Source organism: Eschrichtius robustus, chromosome 3 (genome assembly GCF_028021215.1).
Source record: "Eschrichtius robustus isolate mEscRob2 chromosome 3, mEscRob2.pri, whole genome shotgun sequence".
Classification (NCBI taxonomy): Eukaryota; Metazoa; Chordata; class Mammalia; order Artiodactyla; family Eschrichtiidae; genus Eschrichtius; species Eschrichtius robustus.
The window spans coordinates 69906320-69933795 of record NC_090826.1 but is presented as its reverse complement, the minus strand read 5'-3'; positions in this window follow the sequence as shown (position 1 = coordinate 69933795).

Here is a 27476-nt window from a genome sequence, read left to right as displayed (position 1 = left end):
ATAGTGCTGAACTTTTGTATTACCATTAAATCATCATAAGTAACATGAAACTTGCATCTATGAAAGAAAGAATTACATTAAAAAGATCAGTGAGAAGACAAAAAGATTATGAGTTCTGATTCCAGTATATTTGATAGCTCATAGTTGTACAGAAATTATAGTAAAACAGTTCTTCATTAAGAATGATAATTAAATGTCCTGCATTAACAAAATTGTCGGTTGTAAGTATAGATATATTACATCATATATATATGATATATATTCCCTTTCAATGAGGGTCCAAGCAGACAAAAATAAACTATTCTAACTACTTCAAACAGATGGAATTTAATCCAATGAATTTACAAAGCTGTGAACTCAAAGAGGAGAGTAGGTGCTACCACTCTTAGGCTAGAAGGACAAAGAGAAGAGGACCCAATTCAGAAACAAGTGGAGTCTACGTGGTCAAAGCCAAACCCATGGAGGAGATTCAGCCACTGCTGGACACACCCCAAAAAGAGGTTGGTGAGACAGTGATATACAGCATATCCTTACCCTTTTTCCCCATCTCTGTCAGTACTTCCCATTTACAAAAGGCAGCAGAATCTAGTTAATATAGAAGCCTGTGAAAGGTAACCTGCAGAGATCAGCTCTGATGCCAGGTGGAGATAAAGAAAGGCAACAAGTAGACCTGAAGGCAAATAAGCCCAAAGGCTGTTATATCACCAAAAGAAAATTAGCTCATTACCACATTATTGAGAAAAGTCAATTTTACTCATTTTTGTTGTGAGAGACATAGATTTTATACCATCCACATCATAGTTTCAAACTTCACTGACCCCCTTTAACATGTTTCTTGTCCCACACATATCCCTACCCAGAGTTTTTCCTTTTTCTCCCTTACCCCTTGTGGAGTTCAGACTCTAATAACCACAAGCATAGCAAAGTGTCTACCAATTACTAGGAATGGAGTAAATAATTAAAAACAAATTATAATTCCCCTCATAAAATAACTCAATTAAATATTATCTTAATGATGATATTTTATTTCATAATATTCTGAAGAATTTTAATTTTTTTCTTATTTTTTGTGTCCCTATATTTGACAGGAAGTCCATCAGAATTCATAAGAAAGGTTTATTCTTTTAGTCTCTACTTCTTTACTTCATATTCTATCTTCATCACATTCCAATAAGATTTTGTTATTACCACTCCATTGATGTTTGTGAATTCACAAGGAATTTATAGTAACAAATCCAGAATCATTTCTCTTTCCATCCCTTAAGAACTTCTTAACCATGTTTGAGCTACTGGACCCCTCCATTTATCCCTTTATATTAGCATTTTCTCTTCTTGACCTCCATAACAACAAACTTAACTATCTCTTTGGTACCTTCTTAATCTCCTTTGTTAACTCTTCCTCTGCCCAAACCTTAAATGCTGGACAATTTCTGGGCCAGATCCATGGCCTTCTTTCTTTGTATATCTGTTCTCTCTCTCTCTCTGTAATTTTAATCAACCTCATGGCTTAAAATATCCAGTTTGCAAATTCTTATCTGAAGCCTAGACTCTTCCTTGAAATCCAAACTCATATTTTCAACCAGCCACCCAACATCTCCACTTAGTCGTCACAAATATAATTTGTTCTAAAATTAGCTTGTTCTGAAGAGAACAATTTATTTATTTATCCTCAAACCTACTTTGGTTGTACAGTTTTATCCATCTCTTATTCTCTTCATCTCAAAAAGCGTACAACTCAACGCTAATTCTTTGCTCTTGACCCTCTACAACCAATCTGTTCACATCACATTTCAGCTCCACTTCCAAAGTATATATAAAATATAAGCATTTTCACCTTCTCCATTGCTCTCAACCTCAACCAAAGCCACCCTAATCTCTCATTTATATTAGTGCAATAGCCTCTTTAATAATCTCCTATTTCCATTCATATCTCTTTACAGCCCATCCTCCACAAAGTAGCCAGAGAAATCTTCTTGCTTATGATTTCCTATTGTACTTAGCGTAAAATCCAAAGTCCTTATTACGATCTATAAAGCCATACAAAGATAGTTGATAATCCTGTAGATAGTTTTGTCCTTGTCAGATTTTTCTGGGCATACTTAATAAAGTATAAATAAATCACTAAACATATTTACCCATTCCATGTGAGTCAATTGACCTAAAGTCCTTTATCGTCTTCTTAAATTCAGTAAACTTAAAAAAGATAACTTTTTTCAAAATCCAAAGCACTTTAAAGGCAAGTGGTGCAGGCTTATATCTTAACTTCCTTGAAACAGAGCCTAACAGTGGAACTCAAACCAGCTCTCCGTTAACAGAGACATGCCTTCATGAAAAGGAAAGAATTAAGTTTGCTAGCTTTCTAGCTATCCTTTTCAGCATCTGAATCAATGATGCAATTCCAAGGACTTCAGGCCCCAAAGCAATCTCAGTCCCAACCCCATATTAAAAGTCAAAGAAATATCAAATGGAGGTAAGAGAGTTACATGAAAGATTACCTGTAACTGAGGCCTGCTGCCACTTGGTAGGACAATCAACATGCATGGGGGATTAAGCTATATAGACTCAGTTGAATTGAATCAGCTGTCTTAATGGGCCAGAAAATCAACCAGTCTGAGTGAAAAATTCACTTGAAATGGTTGACTGGCACTAGTTGAAGAAGTGACTGAAGTTTGTAGAATCCTTTAAATGCCCCAAACCACGAAGAAAAAAAAAAAAAAACTATCTTTTTTTCATCTGAGTGCTTGACATAGTCTAGAAAATAGCCTTGGAACTCTAAACCCAAAAAACCAATTGTACCTCTTCTAATCTCTAAAAAGATCCTTTAAATTCTCAGTGATACCTATCACATGTAAAACAAGGGCACATGGACCATTACTCTGAACTCCTTACTCATATCTTTACTTTGTGAATATTTTATTGAATGGTCTTAAATATGTCTAAGTACCTTTCTTTATGATAATAATGCATATTACTATAAACACTTTGCTTTTTCCATTGAGTTTTCACTTGCATTTTCTCAAGATTCTTTGAATTAGGCATTGTTATCTTTGTTATTCATATTAGAAACCTGACACTGAGACATGATAAATGATTTGTCCAAGATCACACATATGTGGATTGGCGAAGCTGTGATTCAAATCAAGGCCTTCATCTTCTATAAAGTATGTATATCTCCTTAGTCTTCTGAAAATCTATCAAGTCACATTTTTTTCCCCAAAATTCTCATCCTTGATAACCAGGAACTCTATAATGGATTCTTGTCCTTTTCCCTAAGAGAAAGTTAATAAAGCCATGTCATAATACCCACCTATTAAATAGACCTCACTATAAGAATCCATTAATTTATTAAGTCACCTGTAGAACTGACTATGATTTGATCATCCAAATAGAATAAGTCAAAATAATATTTACCAAGACTTAACAATACCAAAAAATGAAAGTAAAGCCCTTGTGAAGGTAGGTGATTTCTTCCTAAATTATGCATTTGTATGTGGATAAAAATCTTACAGCTGCCACAGTCTTTCATTCTGAAGAAGCTTCAAATGCTTTGCAATGAATCAAGTTATCTGAAATAGAGTAAGTAAATAGTTCATTTTAGTAGAAACTATACTGTCACTACATCAGCAATTTTCATTGAAAAAATGTGCATTACTTATTCAGCTATTTGAAAGATAGTATTAGAGAGGAGCTATTTTGTCATTTTTTTTCATCTACAAGCTTTCATTTTTAAACCTATAACATTGTGTGTTTTTGAGACATCAATTACCATTTTAAAATGTACCAGTCTAGCTTTAGAGTTTCTCAGCAAGTTTCTATGCCAGAGAAAATACTAATCCTTTCAATTTATTGGGAATCAATGTTTAATCCTCTTTTTTGTTCTCATACTTATTACAAATCATAAAAAATTCTGAGTGTCAGTTTAAGAAATGAAAGCCCTGGGTAATAGTCCTATTACTTATTGATCATTTTAAATTAAAAATTTTAGTGCTCTCTAGTTGAAAAGTAAACCAAAAAATTATGTTTCACATAGAAAAGCTTCCAATACATAATAAAAAAAGTGTGTTTTGAGGATGTTTTATACTATATTTTAATATCCATAAAAATGGAGTTTCTATTATTAGTTTAATTTATGATGATTACTTCAAACTTTTATAATAGATGAAAAAACTTTTACTTACTTCTACCAGGAGTATAGAACATGGAGAATATGCTGATGGATATTTAAAAGCAAATCTTAAAATATCAAAAGTATACTAAAATTATTTTATATATAGCCTTTTTAAAACTTTAAAACTCCATAATCTTTTAAAATGTTAGATAACAATAATTTCTTCATATATGCAAAACCTCTCAAAATTTTTCAAATTAATCTATTTTCTTATGTATAGTTATTATTATACAATTTATATATATTAAACTATTATAACATAGTTTCCTTAGATCAATAGATTAAATTTTTAAGTATATTGAAATTATAGAAGATTCTGTTTAGGCGTTGATTTTTATTTTTAATTTTTCTTTATACACATGCAAATGTATCTTTTCTATGAAAATGCATAAATTATATCATATTACCCCATTTCTATTCTTAAACAAATACTTATTAAATTCCAGCCATGTGTGAGTCATGGTTTAACCACAGAGGACAAAATGTACCAAAAAATACCCATCATCATTAAGTTCACATTCTAGAATGGAAAACATACAATAAGGTAAACCAAAAGTGAGAATTCCCTGGCAGTCCAGTGGTTAGGACTCAGCGCTTTCACTGCTGTCGTCTCAGGTTCAATCCCTGGTCCAGGAACTAAGATCCCACAAGTTGCATGGCACAGCTGAAAAAAAAAAAAAAGAAAACCAAAAGAAAAAGCACAAGGCATGTTGATGTAATAAAAAATATTATGGATAAAAATGAAGCAAGGAAGGGGTTAGGGGAATAGGGAGTAGGTGCTGGAGTAGTGCTTAGAGGTTTACTTTCAGGTAGGTTAGTCAGGGGGAAGTCCTCACTCTGAATACGAAATTTGATAGAAAACCTTAAGATGGTGAGGAAGTTAGTCACAGGGATATCTGGAAAAAAAAAAAAAAAAAAGATTGAGGCAGAGTGTACAGCAAGTGAAGTAGAGAAATTAGAGAGAGTTAAGAAAGATAATGGAAGACCAGATTATAAACCAATGCAAGGATTTTGGCTTTTGCACTTATTCAGATGGAAAGCCTACAGAGGAAATTGAGCAGAGAAGTCAGACACATCCGATGACTGCAGCTATTGTGTTATGAATAGAACTGAATTGTAAAAGAAGAGCAAAGAATTACAAAAACTATTGTAATCAAGATGTCTCATGGACTAATACTAGTTTGGTGGCAGTGGAAATGGGAAAAGTGGTCAGATTATAGATACATATTGAATGTGGAGTACTCAGGATTTACTGATTGATTAAATGTAGTAGCTAAGAGAAAAAAGAGAAAGCAAGGATAAAAAACTGGGGCTGTCATGACTGAGATAGAGAAGTTGTTTTAAGCCTTGAGGCTAAATAGGATAACATCTCTAAGTTATCTAAGTAATAGGGTAACTTCTCTAAGTTATGAGTATAGGTAGAAAAGAAAACAGGTCAAATGATTTATCCCAGAAATCTTCAGCATGTGATTCAGATGTAGAAAGAAGAGGTACCAGATCAAAAGACAATCCATGAGAAAAATTTTTTAAAATATCAGAAGAATTTAGTGTCCTGGAACCCTAGTGGAAAAAAGTGTTCAAAAAGGAGGAAATGATCTAATAAGTTAAATAGTATTAATTGATCAAATAAGAGGAGGATTGGGAATTGGTCATTGGCTCTGTCAAAATCAAGGTCATTCTGAGTTTAACAAGAGCATATTCAGTGATGTGCTAGAGAAAATGAATAGGTCTGTGTGGAATTTTGCTCTAAATGGTGATAGAAAAGTGGGCTGTAGCTGGAATTAGAAATTGTCTCAAAAGAGGGAGGGTAAAGGGGGAAAATGACTAAAGAAAGAAAATTGGTAGAGTTGTTTTTTTTTAATCAAGAGCATGTTTTTAATGAAATATAACATTTTATATAAATAATAAATGGCTGCAACAAAGGTGATGTAATCCATGATTAAGATATTGTCTTAATGTCTAAATATATTTTGATCTTCTTTTGTTTTTGCAGGTGTTAAAAACAGAGGAATATATGTTACAAAGACTTTATATTTTACTTTTAAGTCATGTTCATTTCTAGAAAGTGAGCTAGACTGAAACAATAGATGACCATGAGGTTCATGATATGGTACCACTGTCACACAATTCCATTTCCCTGGCTAGTCCCAGACTGCCAACCACTGCACTACTAATATCATTTAAGTTTTCCCTTTGGACTGAGCAATAATAAATCTTTATTTTCTCTTAGAAGCTAGACAGTTTTAATGCAAACTGAATTTAGATCCTCTCCAATCTGAACAGTAACATGTTGTTTGTCATATCTTTTTAAATTATCTGAATTTTCTCCATCATGTATAGTCTCATGGTTAAAACTAAAAATGCCCATTTGTAAGAATTATCATTATTTTAACTGTCTTTAAAATCTACCGGGATTGTTATATTATTTTCTGTAGCAAGCAATAAAAAAATAACAGTTTGTTTAGAAACCAAGCATTTTAAAGAATACTTTTACTGCCCAAACAAATTAATGTTTGCATATCTTTACCCAAACTTAATTGATATTGTCATCACTTCTATACTTTACCTCCAAGAAACTGATTGTACAAATACTGTAAAAGAAAGAAAAAGTTTACTCTTAAGATAATGACTTCCTGGTTTTATGGAAGGTTAATGGAGGCTTACAGAGACTGGGTGAAGTGTCCAAAATGATACAGTTTATTAATCCAAGGCTGAGATTCAATCCCACTTCAGTCTCCAGATTCTCAAATGTGTTCTCTTCCTACTAAAACCTACTGGAGATTACTATATTTTTTCAAAATTGAATATCTATTCAAAATTAAAACATCTTTATGTGAATGACCCAACCCCCTTGGGGACCACAAAATTAGCAGGTATAAAAGTGATCATCTTTCCTCAATTCAATTTTCTATCACAATTAGTGGAAAGATGACTTCGAAGGTCATATTGCCTCTAGTCTCCACTTCGTTCATCACTGACATGAAATCATATATTTTTTTCCAACTAGCTTCTTAATCTTTAGTTCTTTGTCAAGATGAAGACAATAAACAGTGATTTGTCACTAGATTTGTTAGTGTTCACTAGGGTAACCATATAATAACTGGAACTTTTCAGAGTAAAAGGAAGCACTGCTAATGTTATTCTAGGAAAACAAGAAAAATGGATCTGTATCAGGTAGACCTGAGTATATGATCACTGTTAATCATTGATTGTGGCTTGGATTATGATCCTGAAGTGGATTCATATTTGTCATTATCAACTCTTAATGGTTTGAAGGGTTGGGAGTAAGAGAAGAATCATAATGCTTAAAGTTGAGACTCTAGTTCCACCACATACTAGCTGTGAAACTTTGAGCAAACTATTAACCTCCTTGCATTGGTTTGCTATTCTTGCTTAACAGACTTGCACAAAACTTAGTGTCTTAAAACTATAATCATTTATTGTTACTTAACGCATCTTCAGGCTAGCTAGTGTGTAGCTAGAGTTCAGCTGATTTAGACTGGGTTTAGCTGGAAAGTCCTCTTTCAGCCTGCAATAGCTGAGCGGCTCTTCTCACTTCAGGTTTGTGTATCAGATGGGGCAGCTTTGCCCCAATTTTATCTTATTATTTTGAATTAGCAGGCAAGTTAGGGGTGTACTTCATATTGCAATGGCAATGGTGCAAAAAGTAAGTGGGAATACCTCAGTCTTTGTAAAACCTAGACTCAAAATTTGCACATTCTATTTTTCAAAGCAAGTCATTCACAGTCAAAGAATGAAGAAATACACTCCACCAATTTGTTTAAAGAAACTGCCACAAGGCAAAGTTCATAGATGCAGGTAGGACTAAAGTATTGTACAAAATGCTATCTACTATTTGGTGTGAGACTCAGTTTCTTCACTTATAAAATGAACACAATAGTAGATCCTTAAAGTCTATTTGTTGTATATATAATATTATTAAAATATAATATAATATAATATAATATAATATAATATAATATAATTAATATAATATATTAGTATAACATAACATGTAGCCCCTTGAAGGCTACTTAGCTACTATTCGTTGGAGTGTTTGAGATAACGTCCATACAGCATCCACTGAATAGTTGATGTTGGACCCCCAGCTATTTCTCTAGTTTTATTATTGTTATTAAAAGATTAAGATGTAATGATAAAGGTCATTTAGGGAAAATAATTACTATCAACAATTACTTTCAAGTGTCTTTTTATGCATTTCTATGTTCTTCAGGAAAAAATGGTGCTCATAGTTCAGTTCTATTCACCAAAGGAGTTCCAAAATCAAACATTTTACATTTAAAACAAGAAAAATGATGTATTACCCATGCATTATCTGGCATTTATTTGTGTGATTAAAATTGTATGGAACATGAAATTAAATGTATTTTTAGGACATTTGTTTATCTCTTGATTTATCTTAGCTAAAACAGGTAAAACTATACCTAAAATGTAATTACAGAAACACCAAAAGTTCAGAGTAACAGCAAAAGTCAAGATAGTTTCACTCAGAATGATGAAGTTTGAGGAATTTAACTTTATTATTATTTATTTTTTTATTTTTTATTTTCATTTTAATTTATTTTATATTATTATTTTTTTAACATCTTTATTAGAGTATAACTGCTTTACAATGGTGTGTCAGTTTCTGCTTTATAATAAAGTGAATCAGTTATACATATACATATGTCCCCATATATCTTCCCCCCTGCATCTCCCTCCCTCCCACCCTCCATATCCCACCACTCCAGGTGGTCACAAAGCACCAAGCTGATCTCCTTGTGCTATGCGGCTGCTTCCCACCAGCTATCTACTTTACGTTTGGTAGTGTATATATGTCCATGTCACTCTCTCACGTTGTCCCAGCTTACCCTTCCCCCGTATCCTCAAGTCCATTCTCTAGTAGGTCTGCATCTTTATTCCCGTCTTGCACCTAGGTTTTTCTGACCATTTTCTTTTTTTTTAGATTCCATATATATGTGTTAGCATACGGTATTTGTTTTTCTCTTTCTGACTTACTTCACTCTGTATGACAGTCTCTAGGTCCATCCACCTCACTACAAATAACTCAGTTTCGTTCCTTTTTATGGCTGAATGATATTCCATTGTATATATGTGCCACATCTTCTTTATCCATTCATCAGTTGATGAACACTTCAGTTGCTTCCATGTCCTGGCTATTGTAAGTAGAGCTGCAATGAACATTTTGGTACATGACTCTTTTTGAATTATGGTTTTCTCAGGGTATATGCCCAGTAGTGGGATTGCTGGATCGTATGGTAGTTCTATTTTTAGTTTTTTAAGGAACGTTCATACTGCTCTCCATAGTGGCTGTATCGATTTACATTCCCACCAACAGTGCAAGAGGGTTCTCGTTTCTCCACACCCTCTCCAGCATTTATTGTTTGTAGATTTTTTGATGATGGCCATTCTGACCGGTGAGAGATGATATCCCATTGTAGTTTTGGTTTGCATTTCTCTAATGATTAATGATGTTGAGCATTCTTTCATGTGTCTGTTGGCAATCTGTATATCTTCTTTGGAGAAATGTCTACTTAGGTCTTCTGCCTATTTTTGGATTGGGTTGTTTGTTTTTTCAATGTTGAGCTGCATGAACTGCTTGTAAATTTTGGAGGTTAATCCTTTGTCAGTTGCTTCATTTGCAAATATTTTCTCCATTCTGAAGGTTGTCTTAGAAATGCACAACCTTCCGAGACTGAACCAGAGAGAAATAGAAAATATGAACAGACCAATCACAAGCGCTGAAATTGAAACTGTGATTAAAAATCTTCGAACAAACAAAAGCCCAGGACCAGATGGCTTCACAGGTGAATTCTGTCAGACATTTAGAGAAGAGCTAACACCTATCCTTCTCAAACTCTTCCAAAATATCGCAGAGGGAGGAACACTCCCAAACTCATTCTGTGAGGCCACCATCACTCTGATACCAAAACCAGGCAAAGATGTCACAAAGAAAGAAAACTACAGGCCAATATCACTGAAGAACACAGATGCAAAAATCCTCAACCAAATACTAGCAAACAGAATCCAACAGCACATTAAGAGGATCATACACTATGATCAAGTACGGTTTATCCCAGGAATGCAAGGATTCTTCAATATACACAAATCAAGCAATGTGATACACCATAATAACAAATTGAAGGAGAAAAACCATATGATCATCTCAATAGATGCAGAAAAAACTTTTGACAAAATTCAACACCCATTTATGATAAAAACCCTCCAGAAGGTAGGCATAGAGGGAACTTTCCTCAACATAATAAAGGCCATATATGACAAACACACAGCCAACATCATCCTCAATGGTGAAAAACTGAAACCATTCCCACTAAGATCAGGAACAAGACAAGGTTGCCCACTCTCACCACTATTATTCAACATAGTTTTGGAAGTTTTAGCCACAGCAATCAGAGAAAAAAAAGAAATAAAAGGAATCCAAATCAGGAAAGAAGAAGTAAAGTTGTCACTGTTTGCAGATGACGTGATACTATACATAGAAAATCCTAAAGATGCTACCAGAAAACTACTAGAGCTAATCAGTGAATTTGGTAAAGTAGCAGGATACAAAATTAATGTGTCAAAATCTCTTGCATTCCTATACACTAATGATGAAAAATCTGAAAGTGAAATTAAGAAAACACTCCCATTTACCACTGCAACAAAAAGAATAAAATATCTAGGAATAAACCTACCTAAGGAGACAAAAGACCTGTATGCAGAAAATTATAGGACACTGATGAAAGAAATTAAAGATGATACAAATATTTGGAGAGATATACCATGTTCTTGGATTGGAAGAATCAACACTGTGAAAATAACTATACTACCCAAAGCAATCTACAGATTCAATGCATTCTCTATCAAACACCCAATGGAATTTTTCACAGAACTAGGACAAAAAATTTCACAATCTTTCACACAAAAGACCCCGAATAGCCAAAGCATTCTTGAGAAAGAAAAATGGAGCTGGAACAATCAGGCCCCCTGACTTCAGACTATACTACAAAGCTACAGTAATCAAGACAGTATGGTACTGGCACAAAAACAGAAATATAGATCAATGGAACAGGATAGAAAGCCTAGAGATAAACCCACGCACATATGGTCACCTTATCTTTGATAAAGGAGACAAGAATATACAATGGAGAAAAGACAGCCTCTTCAATAATTGGTGCTGGGGAAACTGGACAGCTACATGTAAAAGAATGAAATTAGAACACTCCCTAACACCATACACAAAAATAAACTCAAAATGTATTAAAGACCTAATTGTAAGGCCAGACACCATCAAACTCTTAGAGGAAAACATAGGCAGAACACTCTATGACATAAATCACAGCAAGATCCTTTTGACCCACCTCCTAGAGAAATGGACATAAAAATAAACAAATGGGACCTAATGAAACTTAAAAGCTTTTGCACAGCAAAGGAAACCATAAACAAGACGAAAAGAGGAATTTAACTTTAAATCTCAACGCATAGAGAATTTTCATTTGTAGAATTTACTTAAGAAAATTGTACTCTGAATTACTAAATCAAGATACATTTCATTAATATGAACAATGTCATTATTCTACCAAAGTATACTCTGTGATGGTACTGATTAAATAAGACTTATTTTCCCTTTCTTCTCACACCACTTTGGTTTTTTAACGTATGAAGCAGAGATATTCTGAGTGTTTGTATCTTCTAAATGTGTACTTTAAATGGATTGTTCTCCTTTAAAATTTAACTTCATTTTGTACCCCCCAAACTGTATTAAAACTGTGCTTCAATAAATAGCAAATAAATATATTTTCAATATAATCAGAATCACAGCTTATCAGAAACAATGAGACCGAGTGTTGATTAGTTAGGATGATTTAGCACTCTGCAGTGTCAGGTAATTATGTACGAGTAATAAATTAGGGAAATATTTTTATCCTAATCTACTGGTTTGCTTGTAATTGCTGTCATCTTGGTGCACTCAAGTAAAGAAAATGAGATGCAAGTTATCATTGCTTTTGATTGATGAACCTCAAAAGTGGTGGCTATGATTCCAAATGCCAGCTCCAATTAGTCTGGATATAAACTTTAGGTTAAATATATGCTTCCAGAGTAATAAAATTGTTTCTACTTACTATCTATTCTCTTTACTGGGATCATTGAAGTACATTGTTTTTAAATAGTAAGACTACCTTTTTCTAAAATTTCTAAGCTTATACTAAAATATTTCATTCATTTTTAAAGAATATTTATTGAGCTTCTACCGTATGTCAATTACTCTTCTTGGCACTAGGAGACTATAATAAAGAAGAGACCAAAATTAATTAATTAATTAATTCATTCATTCAGAGGACCTTCTCAATCCAATAGGAAGAAATACCTGTGAAATAAATAGCATACTTTGTTCCTGAGACAGTGATAAATTCAATGGAGGAAAATAATGCAAGTTAAGAACACTTGAAAAGTCCATCTCGGTGGCAGTTTGCATTTTAAAATAGGGTGGTCAGAGAGCTCTTCACTGAGAAGCTGGGTCTTGAATAAAGACTTAAAGGAGATGAGAAAGTGTAGCCATATGGATACCTGGGGCAGGAGTGTTGCAAGCAGAAAGAAACTTAGCTTTAATGGACCAGAAGCCAGAACTTATTTGATGTGTTTGATGAGATTCAAGAGGATATACACAAGCATATAAAGATAAGGGTAATGGTGTGAATTGGGCAGGAGATACATCATGGTGGTGTTGGTGCATCAATTGTAAGGGACCTTGGAGACAACTCTAGTGTTTTATTCAGAATGCTATAGAAAGCCATTTGAGGGTTTTAAGAAGAACAGAATTATATGACTTCCTGTCCAAAAGATGACTCTGGCTTTTGTGTTAATAGAAGACTACACAGGAACAAGAGTGGCAACAAAGACATCAGCTAGTGGCTAATGTGATAAACCTAGGCTCAAGACTGCAGCTTGAGCCAGTGTGGTAGTGGTGAAGGTGTTGAAAAGTAATCAGACACTGAATACATTTTTAAGTAGATTGAATAAGAATTTCTTACACATTAGATGGTGAGTACAGAAGAAAGAAGTCAAGTGTGAAATGAAGGCTTTGTTGACCTCTGCTACTGTAAGCATAAAACAGATCTTTCCTGACATGGGAACAAATATGGAGAAGCTGGGTTTAGAGGAATGATGGTTATTTTGACTTTGAAATGTTATTATGACATGGAAATAAAATATAATTGGATATTCTGGAATCTGGAGAAGAGACCTGAATGAAAAAAAAAATGTGGAAATTGCTGATTAGAATTAATATTTTTTAAGCCAGAACACTTTTAGATCACCAAAAATGTGAGTGCAGATAAGAGGTCCAAGAACTGAACCCTGGTGCTGAGATATTTAGAGATGAAGAGAAAGGAATTACCAAAGAAAACTAAGGACAATAAGAGAGTTTGGAGAAATGGAGGGAATCTGCATTCTAGAAGCCAAGAGAATACATTTCAAGAAGGGAGTAATCTCATGTGTCAAATATTGCTGATAGAACAAGTGACATGAGAACCAAAAATTTCTCATTGGATTTGTCATCACATGATAACTGGGTAAGCTGATGAAAGGATTTTCAAATGGAGTTGCATAGATGAAAGCCTAACTAGAAATGGTTCAAGAGAGAATAGAAAGACAGGGCACAGAAACAGAGAGTATAAACACCTACCAAATTTCATCAGTTCTAAGACATGCTCTTTCATATTTTAAATCTCTGAAATTGGGATATATATTGAAATTAATATCATTTTGTGCTTGTTACTACCTAGGCAGCTGTTCTGATGCAGCTGTCATTGCTTGCTTATTCATGAACTTTGTCATAGTTGTTTAAATTTTCTGCTACATACAAATAAAACTCAAAAGCTCTTTCAATATGTATAAAATAAACATTCAAAGTGATATGAAAACTTTGATCATAGCTTAATTAGAGTTTTTCCTTTCTTAGTTGTACTTATACTAACTGCACGTTATAATCAATGTGACTCAAATACAATAAATGTAATTATCTTGGAGCTTAGCTATAAGGGGAAAATAAATATAAGCAGATGACTGGAGGGGATTAAGAGGTCAAGAGGGGGTTTGCTTATGGGATTTTGTTTATTTAAGATGGTCAAAATTAGGAAATTTTGATGCTAATGGGAACAATATCATAGAAGGTAAAAATCTGAGGCAGCATGAAATACTTGAAGTATATCTTTTCTAATGTCTGAACATAAAAATATGGTTGCAACAGTTCTCATAGTCCTATAAATGGTGTTTTGCTGAAATCATTTTAGATCTTTTTGTGTTCACAGAATAGAAGTTGCTTTAAAATCCTTATGTAGATTACAGATATATAGATAAATGTAAAACATATTCTCATATATTCAAGAAATATCAAACTTTGATCTATAAGCATTAACTCACAATGCTTCTACACAACTCCTTATATCTGCACCCATTCAATACCTTACATAGTTGTTAAAAATACGCAATTTAAAATATAAAGTGACCTCAAAAGGAAATGCTTCTATTTCTTTCTTACTGCGGTAAGAATTATATTTAATAAGTATGCTGATTTTACATATGTGCAATTAGCTGAATATCTCTATGGTTTATGCCCAATGCACAGGTAATAAGGTGTTTCCAACTTATAGACAGGCTTTTATAAATAAATAATAAAAATAAGTATTCCTAGAGAAATTAATATTACTTGAAACTTTGCTAAATGGTATATATGACTTCCTATAATACTAAAAACCTGCAAAATAAGTATAATAAAATAACTTATTTTACAGATAATGAGCTTGAAATGAAGTAGAGTATATTTCCTTAGAGTGACAATTGTGTATGTGTTGGTTCAGTCTTAGACAGCTCAAAACTCTATGTAGCTCTTGATTTAGTAATTTATGTTTCTTTATGTTAACTTATCTAATCTGTTTATTTTCCAATCTTTACTGCTGGACAGTCAAATATTTCTGGAAATTTTAATAGGTGTTAATAAAAAGTTAGTGTTCTATATTCTATAATTTTTTTTTAAAAATGTAGGTAAGAAAAATACAGTTGTTTATGAAAAAAAACATCATAACTGTGAAAACCAGGTATGGCATAATGTGTAATTCTTAATTCATGACTATATAAGATTCAAAATCTAGGTATAAATTAACATTCATATTTTATCTAATAATCATCATTTAAAAGTACATTGATTATTTGACAATAATCTGTTTTTGTTTGGTTATATTTTGACATTTTGTTTTGTTCTTAATAAAATAACTTTTAATTTATTTAAAGTACTGTTTTTCATTGTTATAAAAATGTAAAAGATCAAAATCATATTTTGACAATTTAATCCATGTTTATTTTTCCTATCTTATACATCTTCTCAAACTAGGTATTTTATGAGTGCATATTGGTGTACTCTCAGTATATAATACATCATTAAACATTCTTTACAGAACAAATTCAAGAAAAATCTCTTATTATTGACCTATGTTTGCTCGGAATCCTTCTGTTCATCAAGCTATATAGTTCGTGTTTGTGTGGTTCGCCTAGCAACTAATTGCCTGTAACAGTATTAATTTCCATGAGAAAATATATTCTCAATACAGTTGTGGCTATTGGGCGGACCACACATGATCCCCCTGTTCACTAGGTGTGTATGATGGATACTGTAGAAGTAGTGCCAGAGAGGGTACATAGGATAATGTTTAGGAATATGAGCTCTAGAAGAAAGCTACATGGGAACCAATGATAACTAGCTATAAAATCATCAGTGAGTCATTTGATCTCTCTCAGCTTCACTTTCCATACCTATAAAGTGAAAGTTATAATGGCATCTATACCATAGATCATAGATTTTTGAGAGTTAAATGATAATGTATTGCTTAATTCATTGTTTGGCATACAGTTAATGTCTAATAAATGTTGACAGAACAAATAGGAAGATAATATAATCATCTGGAGCATATTACCTTGTTCAAATATGTCTGGATGACCAAAAATTCTTAGGTTATTAACTTTATGAATACATATATTTACAAGTATATGTATATATATACACATATGTATATACACATACATACAGAGAAAGAGGGTATTTTTTAAACCACATTTCTGAAGAAAATTAAGAATTCCATTATAGTTATGTGTGCATTAACTATGAAACATCTAAAAATGATTACTAAATTGACTACTTTAAATTATAGTAGAAAAACATTTTAAACAGAATTATTGAGATACATTATAGCTAGTAATCTGTAGATATATTACAGTCTAGTAATCTATTTTCTACATTTTTAGGGTGAGATGAGGTATATAATTTCCCTTAATAACTCTAATTAGTGGGAAAAAAGTTTAATTATGGATTCCCAAATAAATAAAGGTCTTATATAGGCTGCCTAACTGTCCCTGTTTGCATGAGCAGTCACACTTTATTACTTTGCTAAACTATGCAGGTCTATAAAAGTTTATATGAACAGGTTTGTAATAAACTAATGAAATTGAATGTTAATGTTCTGCAATATGAAAATGTGCGCCTACAAGAATAAACATTCTGAAAAAGAGACGCTTTGTGTAAATCTTCTTGAAGCTCAATGTTCTGAAGTATAACTCATACAGCAACAAGGTCACTTGCTAAAAATATTTTCACTCATTTCCATCAACTTGATATTGCTTCCGGTTTGTGTTTGCTTTTTTGTTTTTTGCTTCTTGGTCAGGCAGACTTTGGGATCTAGAGTTGAGATTAGCAAAATCTTTGATTTTGTGAATTTCAGCAGGAACCCAGATAGGCATATGCTATAGGAATTTAGCACAATTGATAAAGTTATTTCTGTGTCAAGTCTGATTATGATAAAACTTAAATCTACACTGGTTTTTTTTTTTCATGTTTCCTGTCTGCCTCAGTCAGTCTTCTCCTCCTTGGAAAGAGTACATTTAGAAGTCATCTACTTTATTCCACCCAGACCCATGTTATTACTTTTGTGCAAAACCTTATACGTCCAGGACCTCTCCTGAATTCTAGCAAACAGACAAAATTTAAGTGAATATTTAATTAGAGCTGCCATTTATTGAGCATCAAACATGGCAGTTTACATAGCTTATCCAATCCTTAAAACAATCCTGGAGGGTAGGTACAATTTCCTCCCTTATTATATTATAGATGCTGAGATTAAAACTCCTTGGTCAAGTGACCAGCCAAAGCCACAGAGCTGGTGTTTGCCATACTTAAGCTATGAAGTCAGCTCTTCTTGTCTCTGAAGACTATCCAGGATTCAATGCTGCCTCGTTGGGTAATCTGAGAAGTTAATTCCTGCAAAAGAACTAACGATAACTTCAGTAATGACTCTCACAAGTTATACTTTTTCTTAAGGAAAACCAGTTGCCTAAGTAGAAAACATGACCATGACTTATAGTACAATGCTGAATAAAGAAGAGTATTTAAATTGTATGATCTGAAAATCTGTTGCTTTATTTATGAGTAGGGATTTTAAAAAGTGGCATATTCACAAGTGCAACAACCACTGGAAACTGTGTAAATGAAGAGTAAGCACTTTAATCAAATAAGATTAGCGGGGGTTTTGGTTTGGTTGGTTGTTTTGGATTTTTTTTTTTTTTTTTTTTCATGATGAATGAGAAGGATGACTTTTAAAGGAGACCTACATTGCTTGACCCAAACAAAATCATTATGAGGTAGAAAAATCACTGACCTTGAAGCTGAAACCCTGGCTTGTTTTACTGGGCTATGTGTTTTTTGGTGAAGTTATGCTTCAATTTTTATTCAGAAATATGGATATTTTATTTTGAAAGTCTTTTTGAAATAAAATTTGAGAGATTATAAAAAATTACCACAATTGTGTAATAGATTTCTAATAGTACTATGCACTAAAGCATCTCTAAAAATTGTTTTTTTGTACTTTTGAACAATCAGCTAACTTGCTTCTATAATTCAGGAGCAACATAGCCATCATTCATTGGGAGTAAGATAAATTGATCAAGACATTTCTGCTATTGCTTTCTGGGTTAAAATAAATTTCAGGTTACAAGGTACTAAACTCTAACCTAGATATAAACAAGAAGTGTATATTCTACTACAGATTTCATTACTCAAACTGAGTCAATATGGTTAGTGTAATTAGTTTTACTAAATGTACAGAACTTGAAATATAAAATACTTAACTGTCTTAAGGTATATATTTACTGACTTTCTCTTATCTAGTAATACAAATGGAAACTCCAATTACACATTCAAATCATTAAAATATACAGTGCCATAAAAGAAAAATAGGCTTTACTCTGGTTTCCTCATAATACACCCAGAGAACTTCAGATGATTAAAGGCACCCATAGCTGAATGCCTTAAGACAGTTTGATTCAGGTAAATGGAGTTCCCCAGAGAGAAACAGAGACTTATTGGTGTAAATTTCTTCTTCCCTAAAAAATTCACCACTTCTCAACTTATATACTCAATTCCCAGGTAAAATTAAAATATGTTCCTATACAACAAGCTCAAACATTTTACTCTTATTGTTTTGATTCTTAAAAAACTGAAATCTCTTGGTTAGGATTTCTTTAGTGACATTTTTAATATTGAATCAATGAAATCTCTAATCTCCAGAGCATTATATGTTTTGTATTCTGAAGTTGTGCCATATAAACAAATTGTTTTTCTAATCCTTTTGTATTTTTAAAGTATATGAAAAACTCAATCTAATCTATACAGCAACATCAAATTTTTATTCCCTTACTCTTATTTTATTTGCAAGCAAAACTCAGTTTCCAAAGATACAGATTGTTACCTGTATAACTGGATTAGCGACAACAACTCAATATATTTGATATTATTATAGTTAACATTTCAGAAAATTATGTCACAAACAACACTCTGAATTAGGCTTGTTTCATTCTTTTTAATAATCCAGCTTTAGTTATAATATTATATTTTTACTTTTGAGTAATATTTCTAAGTAGAAGGAAATAACATCACAAATCATAATGAAACAAATCATGCTAAAGAATTTATCTTCCTGGCTAAGTTATTTTTCTTGTCTAGCATTAGTTTTTTATAATGTTAATATTTACACACTCTCCAAAAAGCAAAGACTTATTAGAAAAAAATATTTTATTATATTTACATACAATGAGTGTGAGGAATGTTTCTTAAAGGAAAATTAAAGCAGATAAGTCACTAAATTTGATTTTGAAATTGTAATTTCTTATTAAGCATTTCTTCATACAATATCTCAACTTTATGATGTAGGTAATATTATTGCCATTTTATGGATTTTAAAAGGAAGTCTCCCAGACTTGCCTACATTGCACAATTTATAGGTAGCTAATCTGACGTTCAAACACATTCGTCTGACTAGAAAATATCATTTCTTTCACCAGACCAAGCAAGTAAGACTCAACATTTATTGTGCACCTGTATTTGATGATTAGTCATAAACGCTTTTGGGTATTAAATCAAAACTCGTTCCCTCTGTCTCTCTTTCTCTCTCTCTCTCAGACACACACACACACACACACACACACACACACACACACATATATGCACAGCATTTTACAGAAGAGGAAATGGAGCCACAGATAAATTAACTTGTGTAGCTAACAAGCTAGTAAGTGGCAAAACTAAAATCAAAGTATACAGCATAGTGTTTCAAGTGCAAGCTGTGGAGAAAGAATGCCTGAATCCTACCTCAGGTTCACCACATTATTCCTAGTGTTCTGGTGACAACAGCAAGAGTTTCAAAATTGCTTATGTTAAGCTAATTGTCTCTGTTTTTATAATTATATCGAGTCTCCCTTCCTGTTATATTGACTCTGATTTATTACATTGATTCTCTTCAACATTTTAAAATTGTTTTATATTTCATTAAGTTCTGCCCTTCTCTTTACTAGTTCTTTCTTAGGTCTGTATTTGGTTTTAATCAGGTGGTTATTTTCTAACTACTTGAGTTGACACATACCAGGCCTACATTTAGACATTATTGTGTTTTTTTATAGTAAAAGTATTTCCTAATGACTACCTTAGATGGTCCCGCAAATTTTGATAAGAAGCACTTTCATTTTCATTTAGCTCTGAGTATTTTCAAATTTCCTTAAAATTTTTCTCTGCAAACCAAACGTTATTTGGTAGAATGTTTTTTAATTTCTTGAAAACTGAGATTTTGTAAGCTATTTTTTACTCTATCATTCTGTTTTATTTATTTATTTATTTTAATATCATTATTATTATACTACACATATAATTATAATACAATATATTATATATATATTATATTATATGTAATATATAATATACATTGCATATATTTTATTTATTATATATGCATATATTCATATTAATATCTGAGAACTCAGTCCATTTGCAGATTGTTTGAAATCTATAGAAACTTTATTTTGTGATGATGCATAATAAGTTTTCTGTTAGTAATCTATATATTATTTTAAACAATGCATATTCTGGAGTGATGTCAGCAGGATTACAGAATAGGAAGCCCCAGACTTCATTTCCCCACAGAGACACTGACTTAATAGTAATGTATGGTCCAAAAAGCCTTTATGAAACCTTCAGAAGCCAGTTAAGAAGTCACAATACGCCAGGCAAGTGCAAATCTAAGAACAGCTGCGTCAAAAGGAGTAGGAAAAAACATTGCATTTAATGTGTAACAGGGTTTTTTCCCCTAAGCCTTCCCAACTCAGTGTAATCAAGAGAAAGCACTCTACTCATAACTTCTGACTTGGGGGAAAGGCATGGAACATGCATCCAATGTTCCAGCTTTTAGTTGGGAGTTGCCCAAAAGACTGGTTTCTGTCTCACCTGACTTGGAGAGCTGACAGGGAATTGTATACTTTGAATCCCTGGAAACCATTAGGAACAAAGCTAAGCAGCTTGTTTCAGCACCAGAGAACATGCAGTACCACAGACAGACACCAACTGGAGCAAGAGATTATAAGCTCCTAATAAAGAAACTGGCAAACCTCTTTAACTGGAAATTTACATGCACAAACCCGGAGAAGACACATCCCAGAAATGTTTGGAAATACCCCAAGAATCTCTAGCCAGGCTGATTCATGAACTTCTTTCCCTATGCAAAGCTAGTACCTAAAGTTGGGGTAGGTGGCTGTTTTTTCAAATGTCCAAATCTCAGCAAAAAGTAACAAGGCATACGAAGAAACAGGAAAACATGGCCCAATCAAAGGAAAAAAATAAATCTCCAGAAACTGACCCTAAAGAAAAGGAAATCTATGAATTACCTGACAAAAATTTCAAAATGATTATCTTAAAGGAGCTAAATAAACAAAAGAAAACACAGATAGACAACTAAACACAATCTGGAAAACAATGTATGAACAAAATGAGGATATCAATAAAGAAATAGAAACTATGAAAAAGAAATAAAAACAGAAATTCTGGAGCTAAATAATACTATAACTGAATTTAATAATTCACTAGAGTGATTTGATATCAGACTTGATAAAACAGAAGAAAGAATCAACAAACTTGAAGACAAGTAATTTGAAGCTATCAAGTAAGAGGATCAAAAAGGCCAAAAAGATAAAGAAAGCCTAAGGGACTTGTGGTGAAAAAAAAAAAGAAACCAGGAGATGAATATACACATGATAGGAATCCCAGAAGTAAAAGAAAGAAAAGGGCAGGAAGCTTATTTGGAAAAATAATGACTGAAAACTTTCTGAATCTAAGGAAGAAAATGGGCATCCAAATTCAAGAAACTCAAAATACTCCAACTAAGATGACTCTGAAGAGTTCTACACCAATATGCATTATAATAAAACCGTCAAAAGTTAAAGAGAAGTGCTTGAAAAATTCAAGAGAAAAGTTACTCACTATGTACAAGAGAGCTCCTATATCCAACAAATTGGATAACCTAGAAGAAGTGGGTAAATTTCTAGAAACATACAACTTACAAAGATTGAATCATAAAGAAATAAAGAAATCTGAACAAACCTATAACTAGTAAAGAGATTAAATAAGTAATCAAAATCCTCCCAACAAAGAAAGGCCCAGGACCAGATGACTTCACTGGAGAATTCTACCAAATGTTTAAAGAAGAATTAATACGAATCCTCAAACTGTTCTAGAAAACTGAAGAGAAAGGAGCACTTCCAAACTCATGTTATGAGGGCAACATTTCCCTGACATAAAAATCAAAGATACTGCAAGAAAAGAAAACGACAACCCAGTATCCCTGATAAATACTGATGTAGAAATCCTCAGAAAAAAAATACTAGCAAATTCAATTCAAAAGCACATTAAATTAGATTACACACCATGACCAAGTGGGATTTAGTCCTGGAATGCATGGATGCTTTAACATAGAAAAATCAATCAATATGACAAATTAACAGAAAGAATAGCAAAAATATATGATGATCTCAGCAGATACAGAAAAAGCACTGAGGAAATTCGTCTTTCATGATAAAAACACTCAACAAACAAGAAATTGAAGAAAATTACTTCAAAATAATAAAAGCCATATATGAAAAACCCACAGCTAACATCATATTCAGGTTGAATAAATGAAATTTTTTCCTACAAGATCAGGAAGAAGGCAAGGATGTCTACTCTCATCACTTCTATGTAACATTGTACTGGAATTCCCAGTCAGAGCAATTAGGGAACAAAAAGAAATAAAAAGCATCCAAATTGGAAAGGAAGAAATAAACTTATATCTGTTTGCAGACAACAAGATTTTACAAGTAGAAAACCCTAAAGATTAAACACACACACACACACACACACACACACACACACACTGTTCAAAGTAATAAATTCAGCAGTGTTGCAGGACACAAAATCTACACCCCCAAATCAGTTGTGTTTCTACAGGCTAACAAAGAACAAACTGAAAAGGAAATTAAGAAAACAACTCCATTTGCAATAGCATCAAAAAGAATAAAATACTTGCAAGTAAACTGAACCAAAGAGATGAAAGACCTGTACATTGAAAACTATAAAACATTACTGAAAGGAAGTAAAAGGGTCACATAAACAGAAACACATCCAATATTCAAGGATTGCAAACTTAATATTGTTAAAATGTCTATCCTACCCAAAGCTATCTATAGATTTAATGCAATATTTATCAAAATCCCAGGGGTGATTTTTGCAGAAACAGGGAAAAAACTCCTAAAATTTGTGGAATCTCCAAGAACCCAAAGTGGCCAAAACAATCTTGAGAAAAAAAAAACAAAGCTAGAGGCCTCAAACTTACTGATGTCAATACATATTACAAAGCTATAGTAATCAAAATAGTATAGTATTGATACAAAGACAGATGTATAGAACAATGGAAGAGAATAGAGAGCTCAGAAATAAACTCTTGCATTTGTTCTCAACTGGTCTTTGACAAGAATCTGAAGACTATAAAAATCTGAGTCTCTTCAACAGATGGTATTGGGAAAACAATATCTAACATGCTAAAGTATAAAATTGGGTCCCTATTTTAACACCATATAAAAATTAATTATAAATGAATTAAAGACTTAAATGTAAGACCAGAAATCATAAAACTCCTAGAAGAAAACATAGGGGAAACATTTCATGACATTGGATTTGTCAATGATTTCTTGGATATGATATCAAAAGCACAGATGACAAAAGCAAAAATAGACCTGTGGGACTATATCAAGCTCAAATACCTCTGCATAGTAAAGGAAACAATGAAAAGAGTAAAATGGCCACCTAAGAATGGGAAAAAATATTCGTAAACCATATATATGATAAGGTGTTACTATCCAGAATATATATATATTATATATGCATATGTCTCCATACAATTTTTAGATTTACTGTATTATTACTGAATACATTTATTAGATTTCATTCACAGAGTTATGATTGATTGATTTGACAGTAGTTGTATTAGTTGCTGACTGTAGCTCTAAAACCTATCAACCTCCTCTCTATTCTCTGTATTGAAATTTGGAGAAAAAACTAACTCATTAGCCTCATCATGCCTGGTCGTCAAAAGGACTCTTTCAGTTTTTGTATAAATTAAAAACTCCCCTTAAAGTGTTGTTTTTTTGATATCGGAATTTAGGATTTTAATGGCTTAACTGATTATAATTACAGACATTTGTTCCATTATACTCATGAATGATGAATGATTCAAAAGGCAATCTATTGAATTCAGATTTTTCTAATCTATTTTTAAATTAGAAAACTCTGAGGCAGTAATTTAGAGTAACAAAGCAAAGATTGTTCTGTGGTCCCATATTCCTCCTTTATTTAATTAAAATTGTTTTTAAAAATAATAATTGGGAATAAAGTGTTCTGTTTAACAGAATATTAAAGCATAAATACTTTATTGAGTATGCTTTTGAAAAAAGTAATGTTATTTTACACAAAAGTATAAGAACAAATTTGCATGCAGGATGTACATTACCAAATATGATTTATACAGTGTCTTTCTTTGCTATATATTAGTGTAAATATGTAGTTTGATTACAGGTTTTTGGTAGGTGAAGCTTGTAAACTTGAAGTCAAAAGGAAATTTGTTTTGTGAGATAAAGTTTTCTTTCTTTTTATTTTTAACTCTAAAAAAATTACATTGTGTCACCAAATTAATTTTGTCAATATTCCGTTATCTCTTAATTACAATGTATAATATATATGTAATTATAATATATAATATAGATACATATACATATATAACATATACAACACATATGCTTTATAAACAAAACATGTTTTAACTACAACATATAACATATTACAACGTATAACCCAACTGATAATGATCCTTATTGGATTTGCATGAAGAAAGAAATGTTCAACAGAATAAGGGCAGTACAGTGTTTTTTGTTAGTTTCAGAACGCGTTTTTGTCCTAACTATTGGTGGCACTTTAGTTTTTTTTTATTATTGTACTCCATAGGCTAGCATCAGCCGACAGAGAAGATGGTGATGTACACTATTTAAAACATGCGATTTGCAAATATCCTTTGAAAAGGAGTGGGGATTTATCCCTGTTCGATGCTTTATTTGAGCTTTCTTTGGGGTTAGTATTATAAGATAAGGGATGTTTTTTCAAAAATATTTATTACCTTATTAAGGTAAACTGTCTTTCCTGCGGTGGATGTTACTTTATAGAAAAAATAACAAAATCCTATAAACTTCATGGCTGGAGTCCAACCACGTTTTAGCTGACAACACCATAACCATTACTTTCATTCTAATTTTAAAGGCAGTAGTAGCAGCACTTCAATTAACCAATGAATCAAAATAATATACAGTTTCTGCACATTAGTTCATAAAGACTCTCCATATAGCACATTATTTCAAATGAATGCTACCTCCTGCTATGGTGGGTGTTCAGCTGGCCTAGAAAAGCACAGTAATTAGCTCTTTCCATTGCAGTGAAAAAAGTTAACAACACTGACACTTAAGTGACCATAATTAGTCCACTGAGATTAATGTGGGAACTTTGTACCTCTCCTAGTGTCATTGTCACAGACTTATGATACCCTCTAAATTGCAGTAGTTCATTGGTTTATTTTTCAGAGTTTTCTCACTTAGAATGCCTAGAAGCTCATTGAAAGAAAAAAAAAAAAAAAAAGATCTTGGGTACTATAGAAAGCAGCCTCAATTGAACAAAGTTTAAAGGAAGACCTTAACACCTTCAAATTGTAGTGTGTTTTCTCAGTGTTTGCATGAAAAAGATACATCAAATGACCATATAACACAAACAAATCCTTGTAATTGATAACATTAAATATTTAGCAGAGTGAATGTGAAAGTTCAGAGATTAATTTTCATGAATACAAGTTAAAAAACATAAAATAATAAAAAGAAAGCAAGTACTGCTCTATTCAAACAGTTTAATCCAAAGGCTTGACATGCTTTATGAAAAAAAGCTTATAATAATAAAAGGGCATGAAATATGGTATGAGGTTACATATGCAAAAACTAACAAGCCAATTTTATTTTAATACCTTTGTACAGTAGTAGAAAAAATAGACTGGTATATAACTGTTTTTATGAGTATTAGTATAGTTTTTTTTTTTCTTTCCCAGTTTATTGAGACATAATTGACATACAGCACTGTATGAGCTTAAGGTGTACCACATAATGACTTGACTAACATACATCATGCAATGATTAACATAATAAGTTTATTGAACAGCTGTCATCTCAGATAGATACAAAATAAAAGAACAAGAAAATTTTTTTCTTGTTATGAGAACTTTTAGGGTTTACTTTCTTAACAACTTTCATATATAACTTACAACAATGTTAATTATATTAATCATGTTGTACATTACATCCCTAGTATCTTACGACTGGAAGTTTGTACCCTTTGACCACCTTCATCATCATCCAAAGATATTACATTATTTGAGAATATTCCCCACACTGTACACTTCATCCCTGTGACTTATGTATTTTGTAACTGGAAGTTTGTACCTCTTAATTTCTCTCAGGCATTTCAGTCATCCCTTCCTCTCAGCCTCCCCTCTGGCAACCACCTGTTTGTTCTCTGTACCTGTGAATCTGTTTCTTTTTTGTTATGTTTGTCCATTTGTTGTGTTTTTTAGATTCAACATATTTTAGAGATCATGTGATATTTGTCTTTCTCTGTCTGTCACGTTTGGCTTAACATAATACACTCTAGGTCAATCCATGTTGTCAGAAATGACAACATTTCATTAACTTTTTATGGCTGAGTAATATTCCATCTTCTTTATCCATTTATTGATGGGCACTTAGGTTGCTTCCATATCCTGGTTATTGTGAATAATGCTGCAATAAACATTGACGTGCACTATCTTTTCAAATTTGTGTTCTTGTTTTCTTTGGAAAAAATATCCAGAAGTGGAATTGCTGGATCATATGGTAGTTATATTTTTAGTTTTGTAAGGAACCTCCATACTGCTTTCCATAGCGGCTGTACCAACTTACATTTCCACCAATAGTGCACAGGGGTTCCCTAATCTGTGCATCCTCACCAACACTTGTTACTGGTTGTCTTTTTGATAATAGCCATTCTGATAGGTGTGAGGTGGTATCTCATTGTGGTTTTGATTATAAAGAGTTTATTTTTAAAATGCAAATAGTATTTTAAATAGTGCTTTTGATAAGTTTATCAGAAAAAAACCAGGGAATTCAAAGTAAATTATCACCAAGTGTGCCCTAAAATTCATAAGTAAATTCTTGTGAATGCACAGGAAAGAAAAAGCAGAACAATGAAGGAGACAAAGACAGTTGTAGCACACTAATAAGTATGAAAGGAGTGAAATATCCACTTACATAATTAAATTTGTCAAAT